The following is a 21,948-nucleotide window of genomic DNA, read 5'->3' as shown; positions in this document are numbered from 1 at the left end:
CTTCATTCATATATAATTCTTCACAACGGCTTGCCACATTAAAATTTATTGGATGCTATGGTGTTTCTTTCAAAATAAAAGACACATGAGACAGAGCCCTGTCCTTAGCATTCCCACTGGGGCCACATGCATACTGGGGCTAGATAGCAGTCAGCCCAAAATGGGATTTCCCAGTAGTGCAGAGTAAATTCTGGAATAGAGGGATAAGTAAAATGTCACTGAAGCTGACAGAGAGGAATGATTAATTTTGTCTATGATCCAGGAGAGGTTATCAGAGAAGATGACAATTAAGTTAGGAAGTGACATACAGACAAGATCTTCTCAGGTTGAAGGGAGGAAATATCTTCTAGAAGAGAAGCAGCATGAGCAAAATGGGGACAGCTTAAGATGCTCATGATATGTTGGAAGAACATCAAGTAATATAGTTTGTTGTACAATATACGGGGTTATATGATAATCAGGCCCACAGTCACAAGTCTTTTGAGGTTCCTCTGTGTGCTGGGAATTTAGAGGGTGTAACAGGAATTATTTCTCATAGTCAAATGGGAAAGAAGAGAGGACATAAAGAGGAACATTCAGCACAAAAGCAATTCATCATACACTTCAGACAAGTACAAGAAAAACATTTTCGCACCACGTCCAAGTGCAGCTGCCCTTCACTGACAGGGGTTTACCTGCACCTGGGCAAACTGTCCATTTACAGTAATTCATCAGTCAGCCAATCCTCCATTTGTCCAGACTCCACAAGTACCCAGCACTCACTGGGGGTGGAGAATTAAAGGAAACACTGCATGGTCCCCAACACAAAGGAGCTTGCTTTAGAAAGAGTCAAAACTAAAGTGCCTGTGGAAAACAGAAAATGATTCCATATTAAACTGAATGGAACAATTCTAGACCCCAGACTCATTTTGAGGACCAAGTTGGGGGAAGACTTGGTGGAAGCTATGATTCTGAAAATAAGCAGAATTCATAAAAAGAGCAGAATAGAAAAGAGAGCTTTCCTGATGGAGAAAACCTGGAGCTTCTTAGAGAAAGAGGCAGTGGTCTAGGAACAAAACTTCCTGATGGAATATGGAAAACCAGTTATGCTACTGGGACCACACCGCGGAGGGTCTTGAAATTGAGGAGCCTGGATCTGTTGAAGTAGGCAGGGTGGTGACATGGCAGGGGTGCTTTTATGGAAAGGCACACAGGGAAAGATTTCATATGGCGGATTTGACAAGCAAGAAACTGGAATAGGAAGGACTGCCTGGAAGAGCTGCAGTAATCCATACAGGAGGAAAAGAGAATACAGCAAGAAAAGAAAAGGTGCAAAGGAGAGACATTTAAAGGGAAATTGAGTGACAGCATACATGGGAAAGAGCTGGTATAGCATGGCTGTTCAGAACAATCCTGGGTTTGAATACTGGCTTGGTGAAACATAAAGTGCACATCCTAGGACTAGATCAGGAGGCTTTAAAACCTCAGAGAATGTCCACATCCTCTACTCCACTGAGATTAAATATCAAGTCCTTCTCACACAGTAACTTCTCAGTAAAAGTTGGTTGTGCCACCACCACCATCACACCAGAGTGATTAAACTTTTTCTACTTTATAACTCTTTTTCTTTTGTAATGGATAGGCATCTTATACAGAAATACTTTGAGACCATATAATGCCCTGCTGTTCTTCAACCTTCCACCCACAAGTTAGAGCATCTATTGAAAATCCCTGCCGCAAAAATTGTTACGGTTGGTGAGTATGATTTTCTATTTCCATCATCGTTTACATTTATTAATTTTCTATTATGAGGAAGAGCTTTCTCCCTTCCCCTCCATCTGTAATTTCATCCACCCAGCCACCTACCCACCTGTCTACCCATCTACCTACCTCAGGAGGGATGCTCACACTAATTACAAAGGAAGAAAATTGTTGGGAAAAAAAACCAGTCCCTATCATCGAATGGGAGATCTGGCTCTCACACCTAGGTGATGGTGTTCTCTTATTGATTACAAATAATTTCATGCTGCACCAACGCTAGATGCTTTATGACCATGTTGGAATGAAGCAAAAACAGAACCATTCCATAAATGACATGTGGACACAGAAAAAAAAATGATACCGTCCAAACACAAAAATTGGCCAGCATCCTCCTCTCCACACTGACATGAGTTTTGCATCTTTATCAAATACAGGTTTATTTAGCTTTGTTCCATTCCTCCTGCCTCCTATGTACAAATAATTAATACAACCAACAGTGAAATTGCCCAATTTTTACTAATACCCACTTCAGGGTAAAATTACACTTCCTTGAGACCTCCCAATAACTGAACATAAAAGTCCAAACCTGATGTAGGCACCTCTAGTTTATTATTTATTATTTTTTTAGCATTTCCCCAATACAATTTTTTTCTACTGTACAGCATGGTGACCCAGTTACACATACATGTATACATTTTTTTTCGCTCACTATCATGCTCTGTCATAAGTAACTAGACATAGTTTTCAGTGCTACACAGCAGGATCTCATTGCTAATCCATTCCCAAAGCAACAGTTTGCATCCATTAACCCCAAGCTTTCAATCCATCCCACTCCCTCCCCCTCTATGGAGAACAGTATGGAGGTACCTTAGAAAACTATGCATAGAACTAATTTATGACCCAGCAATCCCACTCTTGGGCATATATCTGGACAAAACTTTCCTTAAAAAAGACACATGTAGCTGTAGGTTCATTGCAGCTCTATTCACAATAGCCAAGACATGGAAACAACCCAAATGTCCACTGACAGACGATTGGATTAGGAAGATGTGGTATGTATACACAAGAGGCACCTCTTAATACACTCTTACTGAGCTGCCCCATGGTTCCTCATGGTATGCACCCTCCCTAGTTGGTGTGAGCCAATAAACCCAACTTTGATCAACCAGAGGTCTGTTCTTGGGGGTCTCTGGTTGGGGGACATTAACAATAATTATGTAATGGAGAAACCTGGCAGACACGACCTTAACCAAATGATCAACTAACATCATCAGAAATGGAACAAATCAACATCATATTTTTCCCAATATAATGTCCTGAGGAGAACACATCACTTTTGTAACACTCCTGCCAAAAAAGAATAATATAAATTTAATCACGAAGCAACATCAAACAGACTGAAGGCATTCTACAAAATAACTGAAGTATACTCCTCAAAAATGTTAATGATAAAGACTAAGGAACTGTACTGTGTTAAAGATGGCTATAGATGGGACAGCTGAATGCAACATATGATCCAGTATTATTTGGCAAATGGTAAATTCTAATATGATCTACAGATTAGATAATATTGACTTCATGTTTATTTCCCAATTTTGATAACTATATTGTGGACATATAAGAATATTTTTAGGAAACATACATTGAAGCATTTAAGTGCAAGGATATATGTATACATTACATTACATGTGTGTATACACACGCACGTGGAGGGAGGGGAAAAGCAAATGTGGTAAAATACTAACATTTGGAGACTCTAGGTGAAGGGTATATGGAAATTCATTTTACTCTTGCACCTTTTCTGTAAGTCTTAAAATCACAGAGCTATAGACAGACACTTAATGGAATATTATTTAGTCATGAGAAAAGAGGATGGGAGTTCCCGTCGTGGCACAGTGGTTAATGAATCCGACTAGGAACCATGAGGTTGTGGGTTTGATCCCTGGCCTCGCTCAGTGAGTTAAGGATCTGGCATTACCATGAGCTGTGGTGTAGGTCACAGACGCGGCTCGGATCCCCTGTTGCTGTGGCTGTGGTGTAGGCCGGTGGCTACAGCTCTGATTAGACCCCTAGCCTGGGAACCTCCATATGCTGAGGGTGCGGCTCTAGAAAAGACAAAAAGACCAAAATAAATAAATAAAATCGCAGCCCATTCTCATTGTTTGCAATAATGTGAAGTTGCTGTGAACACAGAATTAGGGAACACTGAAGACTTGCTCCTAAGAGAGATACAAAGTTAGGTTCTTATGAACCTCTGGTCACAGTATTTTTTTCAACCAATCCATAAAAATCTGTTTTATGTGTGTTCTACTTAAAGACACTTATTTAATATATATCACTGATTCAGTCACATTGGCCATCAGCACCACACTCAGGCCTGAACAAAGCTTATTAGTGCACAGATTTTCTCCCTAAATCGCTTTGCAGCCCTTTTGTGCTCAGACACACTGTGTGCATTCACTTTGGCACCATACTTTGGGACCACTTTACATAGCAAAATCCCTCCCCCCCAAAACCCAAAGAGAGTGTAGAAAGTGTGGCACTAAACAGACTGTGAAAAGTACACTTGTTTGGAGTACGAAGCAGAGATAAAAAAGCACAGCGTCACCCTCTTTGACCTCAGCAGGAAGCTGTGTACATCGGGCAACTCAAATGTTTCTCCCATCTGCACGTGTCCACGAAAGACCACAAAAGCATGAGTATATTGATTTGGGAGTTACGAACTTTTAGCCAGTGGATGAGTTCACAAATATGGAATCTGTAAATAATGAGGATTGACTGACTGTATATCAAAATAAAAAGTTGAGGAAATATACTTTCAACCTGGAAGACTAGGAAAATGGATAGTAACTATAAAATGAATTATGGCAGGGGAGCTGTTCTAGGAGGGAAGATGCTACTTAATTCAGGACATTATAGGTTTGGAAGGTTGTCCCAGAAATGCCTTAGATACATTTGGAAATCCAGGAGTAGATAAAAGCCAAATTAGAGTAGGAGAAGAAGTTTACAGGCATTCTTGGTAACACAGAAGAGATAATTGAAGCCACAATCAGAGCAAAGGAAGACCCAGATTTTATCCCTAACCTGAAACGCAAGTGAGGATTAAATACTTCTAATGAAGAAATGCAGAACCGAGGCTAGTGAATCAGGAAAGGGGCGCAGAGTGAAACTGCCTTTTGTTCTGGCAAAGGTATTAAAATACATGCACTGAGTAAGAAGCAGTGGATGATTTCAGTGAGATGGTTTTCAATCCAAAATGAGAAACAGATTTGATTAGACAGAGCTTTCCACATCCAACGGGCGGCTTTAAAAGATGCTGTTGGAGATACTCAAACACAGGGTACAGGTCATTTACTGGGATGGGAGCATTATGGGACACTCTGATTGGATGATCTTTTATGTACAATTCTAATATGCTATGACTCATTTTTTGCTGACATTTTTCTTTGGAGCCTTAAATGATTCCCATATATTTCATCAATCATAAAGCGGGTCTCAGATCCTTAAAAATAATCAGACCTATCAAAAGAAAATTTTTTAGTCACAGGAAAAAACTGTCATACACAAAGCCATGTCAATTTCACTGGACTATCTAGAGCATGGAGATAGATGCAGAAGCCACCTCTTCACCAACGTTGTCCACCTTAGTTTGCTGCTCCCACCTTATGAATAAGCAACAGGTGAGATGGACATCTGGGGCCTGAGACGTCCTTTTCAATTAGTTGCTTCTTATGGAAAGTCAGCATGAAACAGGTTCTACAGAACAGGGAGTGAATACCTGGGGCTTGAGGGTGGGAGGCTTAGTTTTTACAAGTAAGCAGATAGTCCTGGGAATTCCATACTAGGCAATGATCTTTGGTACCAAAAATTTCTCTGAAATTGCATAGCATCAGCTGCCAGTTAAAGGTGTGCTAAAGTTAAAACTGTTAAGAGCATAATATTCATTCCCAAACTGTTGTAAACACACTTTCAGTGATGTGTGGGAGGCCTGGGGACACTGGCCATTGTTAAGGCAACAAAATTGGAGGCTCTCACACCTGTTGTACAGTGTCAGCTCTGTGGTCCCCCTCCCATTATATGACCTCACCTGAGGGCACAGAAAGCCTCCCCTCCATGAGGGTGTCGGGGCGCGGGGGGAGGAGAGATGGCCTGTGACTTATGAATACTCTTGACTTGTCTTCTGACATCCATCTATAATGCTTTTACTGTGCGTTTGATTGGTTTAGAAGGTTCACTGGCAGGCCTCTGGGTTCCGTGAATCTTTTTTTTTTTTTTTAAATGCATGGCATCCCAGCCTTAATGTTTGTTAAGTACTAGCCAATGATACATGGTTTGCCAGAACTGGTAGTAATAACTATTGATGAAGATTTCTTCCACATTAATAAGAAAGCACATTAAACCCTTAACATCATGAGTAAAAGTAAATATTCTTATATAAATTTCCTATACTACACAACCTTGGAAATAAACATACAATCCACCATCTGGTGACAAAATAAACTGAAGATACAAATATATAAAAACAATGTATTTTAAAGGCAGGTAATGTAATGTTAGTCCATTTTGGCAACATATGAAATACAGAATGATAAACATTAGTATGTCATTAGCATGTCATAGTTGATGTTCATGAACAATTTGCAGATAGGAAGATTATATTTAAATTGACATTTCTGTTCTTAAATTCTTCTTGAAGACATCAAACAGGTATCAAAAGAGCTCCCATAAAGCTTTTAGGGACAAACAGGGATTCACTAAAGAACTAAATTATTAGCAATATGTCCTGCCCCCTTGCCATGAGCAAAGCACTGTCCAGCAGCACGTAGAGGAAAAGAAAGATGGGCCCCCAGCCCTGCTGTTAGGTGGCATAACAGCTACTGGGAAGACAGACAGTGAACCAAATACCTACAAACTAAGAGAGTATGTGTTCAAAAGTTAAAAGTGTTCTTTTGTATGATTTCAGAAAGAGAGGATGAGGAAGAAACCTTGATTTTGACGGATTCCACATGGAGACTGAGAACAGTATTGACTTGCTTGGGCAAACTGTTCTGCTGGAGCGTCTGTGCCAACTTTAGTCCCAGTGCCAACTGACTGGACACTGACCAGTAGCAACTGATCACTTGAAAAAACACTTTCCTAAAGAGATTTGAGGAGTTCCTGTTGTGGCTCTGCGGGTTAAGAACCTGATATGATGTCCGTGAGGATGCAGGTTCAATTCCTGGCCTACCTCAGTGGATTAAGGATCCGGTGTTGCCATCAGCTGTGGTGTAGGTTACACATGCGGCTCAGACCTGGCATTGCTGTGGCTGTGGGGTAAGCCAATTCGACTCCAAGCCCAGGAGCTTCCATATGCCACAGGTGCAACCCTAAAAAGAAAAAAAAAATGGATTTAAGCCGTGTTTAATAGGCATAGATACTTTCTGATTTTTATTTTTTTCCATTATAGTTGGTTTACAGTGTTCTGTCAATTTTTTTTTTTTTTTTTTTTTTGTCTTTTTGCTATTTCTTTGGGCCGCTCCCGCGGCATATGGAGGTTCCCAGGCTAGGGGTCCAATCGGAGCTGTAGCCACCAGCCTATGCCAGAGCCACAGCAACGCGGGATCCGAGCCGCGTCTGCAACCTACACCACAGCTCACGGCAACGCCGGATCGTCAACCCACCGAGCAAGCGCAGGGACCGAACCCGCAACCTCATGGTTCCCAGTCGGATTCGTTAACCACTGCGCCACGACGGGAACTCCCTGTTCTGTCACTTTTCTACTGTACGGCAAGGTGACCCAGTCACACAACACATATACATTCCTTTTTTTCACATTATCATGCTCCATCATAAGTAACTAGCCAGAGTTCCCAGTGCTACACAGCAGGATCTCATTGCTTATCCATTCCAAAAGCAATAGTTTGCATCTATTAACTCCAAATTCCCAATCCATCCCACTCCCTCCGCTTCTCCCTTGGCACCCACAAGACTGTTCTCCATGTCCATGATTTTCTTTTCTGTGGAAAGGTTCATTTGTGCCATATATTAGATTTCAGATATAAGTGATATCATACGGTATTTGTCTTTCTCTTTCCGACTTACTTCACTTAGTGGGAGAGTCTCTAGTTCCATCCATGTTGCTGCAAATGGCATTATTTTGTTCTTTTTTATGGATAAGTAGTATTCTGTTGTGTATATATACAACATCTTCTTAACCCAGTCATCTGTTTATAGACATTTAGCTTATTTCCATGTCTTGGCTATTGTGAATAGTGCTGCAATGAACATGCAGGTGCACGTGTCTTTTTAAAGTAGAGTTTTGTCTGGATACATGCCCAAGAGTGGGATTCCTGGATCATATGGTAGTTCTATATTTAGTTTTCAAAGTTACCTCCATACTGTTTTCCATAGTGGTTGTACCAGCTTACATTCCCACAAACAGTGCAGAAGGGTTCCCTTTTCCCCACACCCTCTCCAGCATTTGTTATTTGTGGACTTACTAATTTTGGCCATTCTGACTGGTGTGAGGTGGTACCTCATAGTTGTTTTTTTCCCCCTCATAGTAGTTTTGATTTGCATTTCTCTAATAATCATCGATGTTGAGCATTTTTTCAGGTGCTTGTTGGCCATCTGTATATCTTCCTTGGAGAAATGTCTATTCAGGTCTTTTGCCCATTCTTCAATTGGGTTGTTGGCTTTTTTGCTGTTGAGTTGTATAAGTTCCTTGTATATTCTAGAGATTAAGCCCTTGTAGGTTGCATCATTCAAAACTATTTTCTCCCATTCTGTAAGCTGTCTTTTTTTTTTTTTTTTTATGGTTTCCTTTGCTGTGCAAAAGCTTGTCAGTTTGATTAGGTCCCATTGGTTTATTTTTGCTTTTATTTCTGTTGCTTTGGGAGACTGACTTTAGAAAACATTTGTAGCGTTTATGTCAGAGAATGTTTTGCCTATGTTCTCTTCTAAGAGTTTGATGGTGTCTTGTCTTACCTTTAAGTCTTTAAGCCATTTTGAGTTTATTTTTGTGCATGGTGTGAGGGTGTGTTCCAGTTTCATTGATTTGCATGCAGCTGTCCAGGTTTCCCAGCAGCACTTGCTGAAAAGACTGTCTTTTCCCCATTTTATATTCTTGCCTCCTTTGTTGTAAATGAATTGACTGTACGTGTATGGGTTTGTTTCAGGGTTCTCTATTCTGTTCCTTTGGTCTGTATGTCTGTTTTGGTACCAGGACCACACTGTCTTGATTACTGTGGCTCTGTAATATTGTAATAGACATAGATATTTTAGAGAATGCAGTTTGGATCTTCATATATGTCAGGACATCTCAGTGTCTTAATACCAGTTTGGATAGGCATTTGGGGCAGGAGGTATGCCAGGTGAGACTCACTGGCCCCCATTCTCTGAAGCATCTTGGAGCACCTGAGAATTGGCACTAGAAGTGCATCTTCTAAGGGAATGCACTTCACTAGTGGGGCTATGGGGAGAAGTCACCAAATGTACTAAAGCAAGGCCCTTTGAAATATTTGAGAATAATTAAGTCTGGTCTTTAGCAATACACACACACCTTTTAAATTTAATGCTGTATGATCCTGTTAAGATGATTAACCAATATGATATTCAGTTAGAGGTGATTCACTGTCTGAGGACTCAGCACACAATTTTCCCATATTTTCAAGAATTGACAGTTCCAGCAGTTTAATGTGCTAACTACACCTGAGGTATATGTTTGGGTGGTGCCTTAATTTTATTTTGAGACATGTTTAAATATCTTGATCATTATATATTTATGGATATTTATGTCTTGTCTCATCACTAAAGGGGTGAGCTATCTTAGCCATGTCACACCATATGAAGAACATTAATAAAATTCACACAGGAAAAAAAAAAAAAACAAAGCCGAAGTGTTAGTACAGTAATCCCTACTGTAATGCATTTATCAATAATACTTTTTAATTATCTTTAGTGTGAAGTTTTAAATATTACTTATTGCTAAACACTGTAAAAGTTTTTTTAATCCTTAAAAAGATGTTTTTACATAACTTTCCCCCAAAGTATGAATACTGAATGTTGTAAGAATACTTTTAGCACTTGCTTTCAAATGAAATATTCAATGCTCAATGCTTTCATGGAACATTTTCCCTTAAAAATCCATTATACTAAAAGTAAATATCTGCATGGAGCCCACTAGACTGATGTAATTAAAATTGAATTTACAAAAAGGTAATGGAGATTTTATCAGCAGTAGCATGCAATTCAATGCAGCAGCTGAATCACTGTGGGTTTTTTTTTCCTGTATAATCTTGGAAATGAACAATATGTTGCATTTCTTTTTGGTTTTTTAAACACTCGCAGCAATCCTTAAATTGGACTATTATTTTTGTTACAGCAACTCAATTTTATTACAAGGTATTAAATAGTGCAAGAAAATCAAAATGACACAAAGGTGAAACTAGTTATCTTTAAATTGCTGAGGAAAGGCCTGCTCCCGAGTCCAGGTACCCCTGTAGCACGCCCTGAGCTATCCTGGCTCTGTAGGCGGTGAAATTCAGGCCTTTGGTCACAGGTTGGTGGTGGAATCCTGGCTGCCATCCTTTCAGGTTTGGTCTTTGGGTTCTAGACTAGACAGAGCTGCATTTTTTAATAAGCCAATTAATCCAAAACTTGGTCATGTCATTTTTTAACTCCGGGATTCTTTTCCTCTTAGAATTGCTTCTTTCTGAAACAACAATGCAGCCAATTCTAGATGACACTCAGGAATTTCAGATTTTCATCAAGATTTCAAGGGGATTCCTCCAAAGATGTGGAGAAAGGGGGTGGTGCGGTGAAGGGTTAGCAGCAGACACAGCGGTAGTTCTGTTTCTGTTTCAGACCTAAGACCATCCTTTGAAGGAAATAACACCACACGTGGACATGAAATGGACTGCAGCACTGTGAACCGGTTGGACTGACAATCCACTTACGATAAGAGCATCTTCAGCTGAGACCACTTTTAATTCATTGTGGTGGTGGTGGGGGATGAGCATGCCTTCCAAAATAGAACAAAATCAATGCCTTTGATTTTCTTAACTCATGTTACAATTCTCTGGCAGAATGTATCATTTTCAGTACATAGAACACCTAAATCTTTCAACCTTTTAAGACATTATTACACCATATACAAACTCATGCTCTGCCACCTCTAGGGAAGGGGGCAGAGAGCAGCAGGTAGGATTGTCATGAATATTTATTATTAATTTTTATTGCCACACCTGTGGCATGTGGCAGTTCCTGAGCCAGGGGTTAAATCAGAGCTGCAGCTGTGGCCTACACAACAGCCATAGCAACACTGGATTCGAGTTGCTCAGGGAAGCAGCAGCTGTCCTTAGAGCTGCCTCCGTGACCTATGCTGCAGCTTGTGGCAACGCTGGATCCCTGACCCACTGAGGCCAAGGATCAAACCTGTATCTACAGAGAAACAACATCAGGTCCTTAATCCTCTGAGCCACAACAGGAACACCATACATAAAATTTCCTAAAAAAAAAAAAATCTAAAGCTTATATGGCAAAACACTGGTTAAATCTGAATGGTGCATTTTCTGCATGTCTAGACATTTTCAAAATTAAAAATTTTATAATTAAAGGAAAATAGTTGACAAACTATAATGGGAGTACAAATGACATCAATTAACCATGGACTATATGGAGTTTTCTGGAATGCACTTAAGGGGGAAAGGAAGGAAAAAAATGAAAGACAAATGTAACTATCAAAATAAAAACACATCTCCTGAGTAGAATATTTTTCTTAATAGACCCATTTACAGAAGTATTCCTTTATATGAAACAATATACTGGAAAAAATGGATGAAATGACCCTATTTATTCAGGAAACAATACGTGCTAGTATTGCAATTTCTGACAAATTAAATCAACATATTAATTTCTTAGTAAATTGCTTATTTTTGAAAAATGGAGCTTCTCTGCAAATATGCACCGTAAGCATATTACAAATGAGAATTGCTGCTGATGATTCATGAAAAAATACTGACGTTATGTGGAAATTTCCAGTTTATAGCACTTAAGGCTAGATTACTAACTGGGGAAGTAAAACTGGAAAAATGGTACCATGTTGGAGGTATCTGTCCCCAAATCCATCAGTATTTAGGCACCAGCCTGAATTTGAGGTTAAGAGATTCAAAATGAAAAGTCATTGGAAACCTCAGGGATTAAAGAGAAAATAAGCCGAAGCTAAAATACTGATGTAAACCATATGCGGAATTAACAAAATATTAAAAAATAATTCATCACAAATTTATAGATCTTTTTTTCCCCAGAGCTCAGTTTTATGTAAATAACAAATGATTCGCTAGTATAATCATGCCGTTCCTTTATGTTCCTAAAATAGCTGGGTTCCCGTTAAGCACATGAGAACCAACCAGGAATTCAGTTCTGTTGTTAAGTTTTGTGTAACAAAAGCGAATGGGCAGCTTATAGTAATTTCTACTTTTCTACGAACCCTGCTGCTGTGCATATGGACTTTGCCAGGGGAGGCAGAAGAGATCCTGATGCCTGAATTCTCTTCTAGAAGACAACCACTAAGTCTCCATGGAAATAATGGGTTGCTGATTAAATTTCCACACATGCTAGCCTGGAAAATTAATGTAGAAATTAGGGTGACAATTAGACACACTATAAATAACATGTTTAATTTGATAGCTTGGCTATTGTAATAAATTTAACAACTGTTTCTCCCTCTTGCTATATTCATTTTCACCTTAGGGTTAAGTGATACTGGCCAAAGCAATCCTGGAACAGGAGGCATTTACAGAAGGCTAATGTGTGAAATTAATTTTCCTTGCACTGGCTTTATTCCTGTTGACATAAAGGACCCACATAAAACATTTCACACTAGAAAATCTATCTTCTTTATACTGATTTTTTTCTTTCAGTGTCATTAAGCCACGTTAAGCTTTGTGAACATACAAGGAGTAAAAGATTCATATTCAACTAGCATTTATAAAGACCCGTCAGTAACTGCTCCGATTCTGTGACATACATTGTTTCACTAAACCTCACAGTAATCACCTGAAATAGGTATGGTGATCTTTGTTTCATACACTAGAGGAAACTCAAAGTTGCTAAGGAACTTGCCCAAGTGCACACAGGTTGCACTGGACAATGCATAGTTTAATGCGGGCTACACAGTCCAACACCCACATTCTTTCCACTGCCCACAACACTGATCCTGATTATTATCCTTTCTACCCTATGTAATTGTCCATGTGCATACCAAGCTCAACACGAACTAAAATTAATCTAAGTAGGTACCTTAGGAAGCTACTTTCATGTTCCAGAATGTAAGGACTTATTCACAGTAGTGTACCATGGCAGGAAAAAGTAAATGTACTTCTCCAACTCTGACAGTAGGGAAAAACTGACCCAGTAAGTGCATGTATAATTTGGAAGATATTTCAACACTAGGCTATCTTGAGGATTTCATCATCATTGTAGTTACTGTTAACACAGGTGCTAAGCAAAAGAGACTCTAAAGCTGATGCTAGATAAAACACAACAGGACATAAAAGGATGCATTAGCAATCATACTTGAAAGTTAAGAATTTTTCTTACAGATGTCAATAAAAGTTTTATTGGAAAAATAACCATTATGACAGCTACATGTAAAAGAATGAAATTAGAAACTCCCTGACACCATACACAAAACTAAACTCAAAATGGGTTAAAGACCTAAATGTTCGATCGGATTCTATAAAACCCCTAGAGGAAAACATAGGCAGAACACTCTTCGACATAAATTGCAGCAATCTTTTTGACTCCACCACCTAGAATCATGAAAATAAAAACAAAAATAAACAAATGGGACACAATTAAACTTAAAAGCTTTTGCACAGCAAAGGAAACCACTAACAAAAAGAAAAGACAAAACAGAATGGGAGAAAATCTTGGCAAACAAAGCAACTGACAGGATTAATCTTCAAAATATACAAATACCTCATAAAGCAACCCAATTAAAAAATAGAAGATCTAAACAGCCATTTCTCCAAAGACAGATAGACGGCCAAAAAACACGAGAAGATGCTCAACATCTCTAAATATTAGAGAAATGCAAATCAAAACTATATGAGATATCATCTCACACCAGTCAGAATGGCCATCATTGAAAAGTCCATAAATACTAAGTGCCTGGAGAAAGGGAACCCACTACACTGTTGGTGGGAATTTAGCTTGTGCAACCACTTTGGAGAACAGTATGGAGGTTCCTTGAAAAACTAAATATAGAACTAGCATAGGATTCAGCAATCCCACTCCTGGGCATATATCCACAGAAGACCATAGTTTGAAAAGATACATGGACCCCAGTGTTCACTGAAGCACTATTTATAATAGCTAAGGCATAGAAGCAACCTAAATGTCCATTAACAGAGGATTGGATAAAGAAGATGTGGTACATGTATACAATAAAATATTATTCAGCCATAAAAAATATGAAATAGTGCCATTTGCAGCAACATGAATGGACATAAAAATTATCATACTAAGTGAGGTAATCAGACAGAGAAAGACCAATATTGTATGAGATCACTAATATATGGAATCTAATAGAAATTATTCAATAGAATTTACAAAACAGAAACAGACTCAAAAGATTTCAAAACCAAACTTATGTTTACCAAAGGGTAAGTGTTGTTGGGGAGGGATAAATTAGGGGGTTGGGATTGATACATACATACTACTATATATAAAATAGGTGGGTAACGAGGACCCACTGTATAGCACAGGGAAATTTACTAAGTACTGTATAACCTACAGAGTCTGAAAATGAATATATGTATATATATATGTATAACAGATTTACTTTGCTGTATGCCTGAAATTAATACAACTTTGTAAGTCAACTATATCCCAATAAAATTTACAAAATAAAAAAATAACCATTATGTGTTAAATGGTGCTCTGTGATGCTATAGCCTATTGTTTCATCAACTAATACAGAAAATTGTCCTCTGCATATTTCTATTGGATTTAATTGATTTGCCTCCATACATACGGCCTAAGACCAGTTGATGTCATGATTCTAACAAAAGGCTGCTTCAAAATCCTCACATATACCTGATAAGTCTTCAAAAAATCAGAGTGAAATTTTGTTCAGCACAGGTTTGATAAAGTAACTTTTCAGTTTTTTATTTTCTCTCTTTTTTTAATGGCTGCACCTGGGGCATATGGAAGTTCCCAGGCTAGGGGCTGAATTGGAGCTGCAGCTGCCAGCCTACTCCACAGCCACAGCAACATGAGATCTGAGCTTCATCTGCGGCCTACACTACAGCTTGCTGCAATACTGGATCCTTAACCCACTGAGCGAGGTCAGGGATCAAACCTGCATCCTCATAGATACTTGTCCAGTTCTTAACCCACTGAGCCACAATGGGAATTCCTGATAAGGTAGTTTTTTTAAACTTCTATTACTTGACTGTTGTAAATAGTGACACCGCTAAAAAGAATATCCTATTTTCTGAGCATTAAAGAGGAAAGAATTTTCCGCATTAAAATTTTTGATGGAAAAAATCAGCTTACTATAAAGTTTGCATAAAACTTTCAACAGAGTCAGAGTTCCCATCGTGGCTCAGTGGAAATGAATCTGACTAGTACCCATAAAGATATAGGTTCAATCCCTGGCCTCACTCAGTGGGTTAAGGACCTGGCCATGAGCTATGGTATAGGTCACAGACATGGCTCAGATCCCACATTGCTGTGGCTGTGCTATAGGCCAGCAGCTTCAGCTCTGATTCAACCCCTAGCCTGGGAACCTCCACATGCTGTGGCGTGGCCCTAAAAACAAACAAACAAAACCCCAAAAAACAAAACAGAAAAAAAAGAAAAAACCCACAACTTTCAACAGAGTGACATGAAGTTAAAATATATTAGAATCCTAAATTAAAAAATATGTTGTTAACTAAAGATAATTTTGAAAATACTATCTAGTCCAAATGAAACCAAAACGTACTTTCCCACAGAAAATTAAGTTAGGCGATAGCATCCATCATGTGGATAGCAAATCATTTAATACAATAAAAATGAATTTGTGAAAATGCCAAAGTATATTTTTCATTTGATTCTTGGGTACTTATGAAAATTATAAATCAGGATGGCTTTATTGATCTCTTATATATTACTATAAATATATTATTATATTGAACATTACCAGAGGTCTTAGAGATTAGCCAATTAAATCATATTTCAAAATATAGGAGAAACTCTCAGATAATTATTTACAAATTTGTTTTAGCATCCCTATTTTTTTTTCTAATGATTTCAGAGCTATGGAAAAATAACAAAAAGCTACTGAACTACATGGAACACATATCAAAGACCACTAAAAGAAACCCTACAAAATAAAAAAAAAAAAAACTCTACTTCCTTAAACGTTAAATAATGTGCTATAAAGTTAGCTGGAAAAGGAGATCCAAGAACTAAATTTGAGTTCTGTCAATGACTAGCTTAAGTAGGTGTCTGTTTCTTACTGATAAAATGAAGTATTGTGTGTGTGGGGGGGTGTTCAATTATATGGAGTCCAAGATAGTATCCAAAGTCATACACAGTTCCAAGATTGAAAAAAATTCAGTCCACCCCCTGATTAGACGTGGAAGAAAATCTCTAACTGTGGAGTCAGCAGGGAGTGGCCTTACTAGTAAAACAACTACTATGAGTGTCATCCCTGAAGGCGACAAACTTCCAGCATTTCTGTCTACAACCCTCTCTGATACCCCTAACCACAGGTCCTAGTCACTGAAGGGATACAAGGATAGTACATGGCTGCAAAGACACAAATGTGCAACCCTGGCTCTGGGAGATAACTAACCGCAAGGCTATCACATCCCCTTCAGCACCAGAGCCTCAGTGGTGCTGGTCAGAGAGGGGTAGGTGCACCTTATCCACATTCTGCCCTCCCAACAGAAGTGTCTTTCTTAAATCCTACTTTTACATGATTCATGCCCAGATGTAGTTTGCTGTAAATGATCTGTAGAGATAAGGCCATCAGATGCATGGGGTCCTTGTGGCTAAAGGATATCCTGGAGGTCTGGGGCCCTATAAACAACTTCACAGGGCACTGGCAGTGCCAAGGAATTGCATGACATCACCCAAGACAGGCTGTGAGGTCCTGAAGCTGGTGGAGCATTCTGGGCTATGGGTTAGAAGGGCCATACTGATTTAGAATATCTCAATGCTAATAACCTTCCAGAGGATGTGGGCAGAATATTTTAAAAAGGAATTTAAATAAAATATTTGCAGTGATCCTTTAATTTCATAAAATATGTAGAGTAAACTGATCAAGAGCTAACCTCTTAGTTTAAATGTGAAAACTTCCACCTCAAGAGCTTTGGGGACAGTCCCCAGCATTTCCTAACCCCACTCAAGGGCACATAGGAGGATCCTAGATTCCTTCCCAGAGATGACAGTTTTCTTGATCACTTTATACTCCTCAGACACTATCAAGGAATCAAGAAAAATCTTGGTCAAATTATCTGTCCTCTCCCCAGTAAATTTCCATGATTCCCATTGGTAACATTTAAGCTCTAATTCTTTAGGAATACTACAAAAATCTTAAGACATACATTATTGAGTCTTATCCTGTTAAGAGCCAAACCACTCTAATAAACTAGCTTTCCAAAAAGATGTAATATCCCCAAACTCAGGGAGATTAGGATTTTAGTCAGGGGTGGTAAAAATACAATCCTACATTTTTAACCAATGAAAATATTGACCATTACGATTATCATAATATAGAACTAAAATCTTGCATCATTAAGAACTCTCAAGTGACATAAAAACCACACAGAATTAAAAAAAAAGCGAATTAAAGACAACATAAGCACTATCTTTCAGAAAAATTATTTCATCTGTCCATAAAGCTAGTTGGTCCTCAGAGAATTTTCCCTAAGGCCATATGTATTGAGCCTAATATTCCTCCATGGTTGGATTTTTGGACAAGTTTTTTTGTATTCGAATATTACCAATATAAATTCATTAGCTTACACATTTTGGGTGGGAGAAGGCTTTTCACTGATTGCAGAAGGTGGATTTGAGGCAATTTCAGTAGATAATTCTATTATGACTGCAGTGCAGCAAGGGACTTGGAGCTTTGGAGTCAGACAGATGAGGATGTAAATTCTGCCTCCACCACCTACCATCTGTGTGACACTGGACAAGTTACTAAACACCTCTTTGATCTTTGGTTTCCTTATCAGTAAAACAGACACAATGGTAGGGTCTTCCTAGTAATTTGAAAATAACTTAGTTATTATTCAAGGTCCTGTGTAAGTATTAATTAAAAGGTACCTATTATAATTCATTATTGGCATTCGTCAATTTCTCTCAACAATCCTAACCGAAGGAACTATGAAATAACTTTTAGAGTTATGGAAATGGGAGCCTTGAGAGGTAACGTAATTTTGCAAAATGTTCATCATGGTGCAACTTTACCCACAGTATCAACAAGTGTCATACAAGCAGAACGAGGAAAGGAGGAGCCAATCCCTCAAAACCTAACGTGGAGAGAACATATGTCAACATGACTCATATACTAGCTGGAGCCAAGTACAAATACAATAAGGGTGTGTACGAATGAACTGCATTCAAACATTTGCACAATTCAAACTGTGCAAGGATTCAGACTAACTAGAAGTGACAATGGGTTGGACTTAAAGAAGTGTGATGCTTAACGGAGAGAGGCTTTACTACTTTTACAGCCCAAACTGCATTCACTGTGTGAGAAGCAGCATCCAAGTAGACTAAAGCCCTTAACATGCTTTCCTAAGCACCTAAACTACTCTGAGGCCAGGAAATAAAGTGGGCTCAGGGGAGAAAACCATTGTTACTCTGCAATTTTGTTCCTACTTTGGAAATAAAATATGGCTATAATGCAAGCAGTTTATAAGCAATATTTTTTTTCTTTCAATCTGAGCAGTAGGCTACATACCCTAACCTTAAATCCCAATGGGATTTTTGTTTTCATTTCTAACTGCCTCCCATTAAAAGAACTGTGACTTCTGCAAGAAATGTGCTGATGATTTTAAAACGAGGGACCAGTAGCATGTTTTTAAACACTAAAAGTCTATGCAGAACCAGTCTAAAATATTGCCTGAGATAAGCAAAAGCATACTTACTGTAGTGAGGAAAAATCCCAAAGGCAGTATATGTATGGAAAACATAGATCTATTTCTCCCTAGGGAATTAACAATGTTGTAGAGACTTTAGAAGCTATGTGTAGTCAGACTACTTTGATTTCGGCATAAGAATGTTATTGTCTTTGTGTAAAAGAGAGGGTTTAAGTTATTTATTTTTGTCTTTTTAGGGCCACACCATGGCATATGGAGGTTCCCAGGCTAGGGAGCGAATCAAAGCTGCAGCCGCCATCGCATGCCATAGCCATAGCAACTCCAGATCCAAGCCGCATCTGTGACCTACACCACAGCTCATGGCAATGCCAGGTCCTTAAACCCACTGAGTGAGGCCAGGGATTGAATCCAGGTCCTCATGGATACTAGTCAGATTCGTTCCTGCTGAGCCACGATGGGAACTCCTTGTTAATTAAGATTCTTACATCCGTAAGTTAGTTTAATATAAAAATATTTTATATGAATCATGATTAAAATATTAGATAATAGGGTAAAATACAGTATAATGAAAATGAAATATTGATGTTCCTATTTAATTACTGTAATTTCATCTATTTTTGGACAGTGATGAATCTCACTGTGTCATCATGAATGATGGATGAAAGGAACCAGGTGCAATGATGGTACCTAGACTTAAGAGAATCATTACTCCATGTTTTTAACCTGTTCATAGTACAGGTGGTTTGAAAAGAATACATAAACAGAAACTGATTATTTAGTATTGGAAGGTCCTATTTAGTTAAAAGAGTATTAAGAGGTTAACAGAATGCTGGGGCGCCATATGGTCAGACCTCGTTTTAGTGTACTTTGCTTTATTGCGCTTCACCAACACTGTATGTTTTTCTAAACTGAAGGTTTGTGGTAACCCTACACCAATCAAATATATCAGCACCATTTTTCCAACACCATGTGCAGACTTCATGTCTCTGGGTCACATTTGGTAATTCTCACAGTATTGAAAACTTTTTCATTATTATTATATTTGTTAGGTGATCTGTGATCAATGATCTTTGATGTTACTACTGTAATTGTTTTGAGGAACCATAAATTTCACTCACATGACAAACTTAATAAATGTGTGTTTTCTGAGTGCTCCACCAATCGACCATTCCCCTGTCTCTCTCCCTTTCCTTGGGCTTTCCTATTCCCTAAGACACAAAAATACTGAAATCAGGCCAACTAGTAACCCTACAATGGCTTCTAAGTGTTCAAATGAAAGGAAGAATCACACTTTAAGTCAAAAATGAGAAATGGGAGTTCCTGTTGCGGCTTAGTGGAAACGAATCTGGTTGGTATCCATGAGGACAGGTTTGATCCCTGGCCATATGCTGCGGGTGCAGGCCTAAAAAGAAAAAGAAAAAAAAAAAAAAAAAAAAAGAGAGAGAGAGAAATGATTAAGCTTAGTGAGGAAGGCATGTCGAAAGCTCAGACCGCTGAAAGCTAGGCCTCTTGCACCAGTTAACCAAGTTGTGAATGCGAAGGAAACATTCTTGAAGGAAATTTAAAGTGCTACTCCAGTGAACAGACAAAGGATAAGAAAGAGAAACAGCCTTATTCCTGAAAAGGGGAAAGTTCTAGTGGTCTGGAAGGAAGATCAAATCAGCCATAATATTCTCTTAAACCAAAGCATAATCCAGAGCAAGGCCGTAACTGTCTTCAATTTGATGAGAGCTGAGAGAGGTGGGGAAGCTGCAGAGTGTGAAGCTAAGTAGAGGTTGCTTCATGGGATTTCAGGAAAGAAGCCGTCCCCATGACATGAAAGTGCCAAGGTGAAGCTGTGGGTGCTGACGTAGAATCTACACCAAGTTATCCACAAGATCCAGCTCAGATAATTAATGAAGGTGGCTACACTAAGAAACACATTTTTGAGTTCCTGTTGTGGCTCAGGGGTAACGAGCCTGACTGGTATCCATGAGGACATCTGATCCCTGGCCCCACTCGGTGGGTTAAGGAGCCGGTGTTGCCATAAACTGTGGCATAGGCTGCAGATGCGGCTCAGATCTAGTGTTGCTGTGGCTGTGGCTGTGGCTGGCAGCTGTAGCTCCAATTCGACCCCTAGTCTGGGAACATCCATATGCCATGGGTATGACCCTAAAAAGACCAAATAAATAAATAAATAAATAAACCCACACATTTTAAATGTGGAAAAAATAGCCTTACACTGGAAGAAGATGCCATCCAGGACTTTCATAGCTAGAAAGAAGCCAATGCTTGGCTTAAAAGCTTCAAAGGACAGGCTGACTCTCCTGTTAGGGGCTGAGGCAGCTGGTGACCAAGCTCAAGCCAATGTTAATCTACCACTCTCAAAATCCTAGGGCCCTTAAGAATGAAGCTCGATCTACTCTGTCTATGATCTACAAATGGAACTACACAGCCTGGATGAGAACACATCTGTTTACAATATGGTTTACTGAATATTTTAAGCCCATTATTAAGACCTCTTGCTCAAAAAGGGTCCTTTCAAAATATTCCCACTCATTGATAAGGTACCTGGTCACCCAAGAGCTATGACAAAGATGTACAGTGAGATTAATGTTTTCACATTTCCTAAGACAACATCCATTTTGCAGCTCATGTATCATGGAGTAATTTTGATTTTTGAGTCTTATTATTTAAGAAATATGAGAGAAGGATCAATATGGCAGAGGAGTAAGACATCACGTTTACCTTCTCCCACAAACACATCAAAAAAACACATCCATATGTAGAAAGATTCACACATAACATCTACTGAATGCTGACAGAATAACTTAAACCTCCAAAAGGGCAAGAAACCCTCCACATAACTGGGTAGAAGGAAAAAAAAGAGAGAAATATACTTTGTAAGGCTATTCAAAGGTTTAGAAAAGGTTTGGTAAGTATAAAAATAATCCCCAAATTTGTATGAAACACAAAAGACCCCAAGTAGTCAAAACAATCATAAGAAAGAAGACAAAATTGGAGGTATCATGCTCCATCTTTTCAAACTATACTGAAAAGCTACAATAATCAGAACAGTATGATTCTGTAACAAAAACAGACACATAGATCAATGGAATAGAATAGAAAGCCCAGAAATGAATCC

The 21,948-nt window shown here is 38.7% G+C and overlaps 2 protein-coding genes across 3 annotated transcripts in view; one reads left to right on the top strand and one right to left on the bottom strand.

The window, feature by feature from the left end:
* The window catches only part of LOC146400381 (uncharacterized), a 164,571-nt gene extending 149,929 nt beyond the window's left edge, over nt 1-14,642 (top strand). Inside the window, exons 7-8 of the mRNA XM_084971729.1 lie at nt 1,622-1,734; nt 10,585-14,642. The gene's annotated coding sequence lies outside the window, so the exon portion shown is untranslated. The remainder of the gene's footprint in view (nt 1-1,621; nt 1,735-10,584) is intronic.
* The window catches only part of NWD2 (NACHT and WD repeat domain containing 2), a 204,325-nt gene that overhangs the window by 141,033 nt on the left and 41,344 nt on the right, over nt 1-21,948 (bottom strand). The window lies entirely within an intron of this gene.

The sequence above is a fragment of the Sus scrofa genome, chromosome 8 (assembly GCF_054392235.1).
Source record: "Sus scrofa isolate SSC_HxYL_T2T_F1_AM1 chromosome 8, Sscrofa_HxYL_maternal_Yorkshire_Landrace_v2.0, whole genome shotgun sequence".
Classification (NCBI taxonomy): domain Eukaryota; kingdom Metazoa; phylum Chordata; class Mammalia; order Artiodactyla; family Suidae; genus Sus; species Sus scrofa.
The sequence above is the reverse complement of the archived record's forward strand: the minus strand, read 5'-3'. Positions and strand labels throughout refer to the sequence as shown.